Raw genomic sequence first — 3,585 nt, 5'->3', positions numbered from 1 at the left:
GACAAATGCATGTAGGAAATCCTTGAACTTCTTTGACAACCTCTGCACAGAAATTCAGCTTGAGAAAACAGCAACCAAGTCAAGTTCACCCTTCAACTGCTCTTATTAAACACTGTCCCTCATTTTATTGACAGCTGTGATGCTCGTCATAATTGCTTTACTCACATCATTTTACCCACAGAGAGCATGAAAAATAATTCCACGTGCAGAGCCTCAAACACATCTCTGGCAGATGGGTTTCCAGCCCTGAAGGATGGGGAGGACATTTGTTCTGTCCCCTGGGCGGGGGGGGACAGTCTGTGACAGTGCTTGAGAGGCTGAAGAAGCAGAGGAGCTGCTTTGTTTTAAAAAGAGACAGAACCAAAAGGCTCTCTGTCCTTTCACATCTGTACAACAGCTGGATTTCTCTTCATCCAGGCATTGGATGAGATTTTTGTGCTCTGTACAGCAAGCAAGGGCCCAGGAACAGCCCTGCAGGGAGGGAGGGAGGGAGGAGTGATGCTTTTGCTGATGCTGCCCTCTGCACACACCATACCCCTCAGAGCAGTCAGAGAAATGCCATGGGAGGTTTATGTCTGCTTCCAGGCCCGTGTGATTCCCTGGGAGAGGGCAGCTCTGCCCAAATCCATGCAATCCTCCCGGCTGTAACAGGAAACCTCCCTTAGCAATGTCACAGTTCCCAGCTGGGACCTGCCAGCCCCTCCAGGAGCTTGGGCAGGGGTGGGGCTGTCCCAGGCCAGCTGCTCCTGAATTTTGGGTGGGTTGGGTGTTTGTCTTTCCCCACCTCACTCTGTTGGTATCACCAGTGTGGGGCTTTGGAGGCTGCAGCCAAGGTGGGGAGCAGGTCCAGTGAGGTGGTGCCAATTTGCAGCCCCTCCTGATGAGGGTTTACTGTGCCTGAAAAACTGAGCATCCCATTCACAGCCTGAAAAAGCCATTTACATGGATAACCCAGCACAGGACACCAGTTTGCTTTCATTAGGGAAAAATTAATTCCTGGGATGAAACTTCCCTGAAGATTCTCATTCATTTGGCCGAGAAGTTGAAGCAGGATCGTAAATTGCATTTCCCAGATACCTGGGACCAGATTCTCTGAGGCATCAAAAGAGATGAAAAGATTTACACCAGGGCAGAGAAATTGTGTCTGCAAGGACATCCTTCTAAAATCAGAATTATAGAGCACAATCCAAGATCTTTGGTTCCTGCTGTCCAAATCCAGGCCATGCAATGTCAGAGCTCAGGATGACACAACTACAGGGCAGGGTGGAGGGGTTTTCTGTAAAGCAGCAGAGCCACACAGAGGAACTGGCCACTTCACTGAGCACAGAAAAACTGTTCCAAGCAATATGTGACTTTATTTAGTATTTAGATTGGCCATGCTCTCGTTTTCCCACAAGAGCGCTAAAACTTTCCCTAGGAAAAGTCAACTCCCAACTTAAAATGCCACAAAATTCAGATGCCACAAGTTCAACTTTCCCACCAAAAAAAAAAGGTCTGATCAGAAAATGGCCACACCTCAGACCAATATTGCTAAAGCAGGCACCAAAACCCTTCAAACATCCTGGGCATCCCTGCTCCAGGCCACCCAAAGAAACACTGCAAGCTCTGCTGGCCATGGACAAAATCCCTGTTGCTTTCTCAGGGCAAATAATTCATAAAGACAAGCACAGAAATATGTTTATCTGCTCCATGATCAAAAGAGTGGCCTGAGTTAAGTTTCTGGAGAGGTTTCAGGCAATCTCATGTTCATTCCAAAAATAGCCCTCAGACTGATGCAAGCGGACATTGTGCCAAAGAGGACAAGACAGGGGCAAAGCAGAGTACAGGAGCAGCAAAGGGAAATGTGGAACAGTTTTTTGTTTGCATCCTTTGATGGCCACTGATGGGAAATTTCAGCTGGCAATCATCCACAGAAGGACCTGCAGAGCCCAGCATGGTGGTTTGGGTGAATTGAAAGCAGTTGGATTTCTGAGCAGGCAGCAGTGATGTCTCTCTTTCCCAAAGCCATGAGTCAGGCTGTGCACAGGGATCCAACATGAGCAAAAAGCACAAAATGAGGGAAAATCCAGCAAGCTCCAACACGTGGCTGCATTTCCTGTGGCTCAGGACACGGCTCCAGCTCCTTTTTTTCCTAAAAGCTCCTGGTTGAGGTTGGTTCCTCTGGGTGGACAAGGATGTGAGCAGCTCCTGCTTTTATTGTGATGAGGCACAAGCCCTGGAAATCCTGAATCAGCCAAATGGGGCTGCAAGCAATGCAACAACATCCCTGACGTTATTGGAAAGATGTTCCACAACCTTCTCCTCTTCCCAGCCCTCCTGTCCAGAACCCATAACTCACTGACCTGGAGCAGCACTGTCCTGCTGACAGGCATTTCTTGGTGGCTGATTTCACCTCCTGGCACACCATGAAGGCTCTCATGTCTGCTCTACACACACTCAAGAACTGCAGGAGCTCTGTTATGTTCCCTCGAGCCTTTCTTGCTTTTCTAATATATCTATTTTACAAACACAGGGTGTCTCTTCATGAAAGTTCATTTTGTTCCCTCCTGTCTGTTATGTTCCCTTGAACCTTTCTTGCTTTTCTATCATATATTTTACGAAAACATGGTGTCTCTTCATGGAAGTTCATTTTGTTCCCTCCTGTCTTGTTAGCAGCTGCCCAATACTGATAAATCCGTTCCCAAGTCCCTAAAGTGCTAATGCCAAGACCTGTCACAATAATAAGTGTGTGGACCACTGTCCCAGCAGATGTGAGGCAGAGGAGTGACTAAAGATCACCCCATCAGCCCCATCACTGCCATATCCTGTTCCCCAGAGCCCAGACTTACTCAGAAATGTCCTTCTCTCTTTTGCTGTGCATCACAGGCCTCGCCCCACAACACCTTGGTTCTGGATTTGGGATGGGAACTGCCTTTCCTGCCCTGCAAATCCTGCTGCTGCCATAAAGCAGGCCCAGACACCAAAAGCTGGGGTGGCAGGGTGGGATGAGGCTGCAGGAGAAGGTGTGGCTCCATCCCATCACCTGCTGACTCAGCTGGCACTAATGAGGTTTAATGAGGGTGATTGTGCTCAGGAAGAGGTGCTGCTGTCCCCGAGGGCATCGTCTGTGTGAGACACTTCATCCAAATGTGACACTTCATCGAAATGTGACACTTCACCCAAATGTGACACTTCATCCAAATGTGACACTTCATCCAAATGTGACACTTCATCGAAATGTGACACTTCATCCAAATGTGGCACTCCCAGACTGTCAGAACTCAGCACATCCCTCTGGGTGTCCAGAGTTGCTGAGGACCCCACCGGGGGGCTCGGAGACCCTGGCACACAGCCCAGAGCACCTGGGGGTTTGATTTTGACCCCTGGAGCAAGTTGCCAGCTTTGTACGAGGACATGAAAATCACAGAGGTTTGAATAGTGTAATAACAAAATGATCACAGGGTGAAAATGTAGATTTTAGGATTTTTGGTATGGGGGTTATGGGGACAAGATGGAGGAATCTGGGCCTGTCCAGCCTTTTTTTTTTCTTTTTTTTCTTTTTCTTCTTTTTCTTCTTTTTCTTCTTTTTCTTCTTCTTTTTCTTCT

Source organism: Geospiza fortis, unplaced genomic scaffold (assembly GCF_000277835.1).
Source record: "Geospiza fortis unplaced genomic scaffold, GeoFor_1.0 scaffold102, whole genome shotgun sequence".
Classification (NCBI taxonomy): domain Eukaryota; kingdom Metazoa; phylum Chordata; class Aves; order Passeriformes; family Thraupidae; genus Geospiza; species Geospiza fortis.
The sequence above is the reverse complement of the archived record's forward strand: the minus strand, read 5'-3'. Positions refer to the sequence as shown.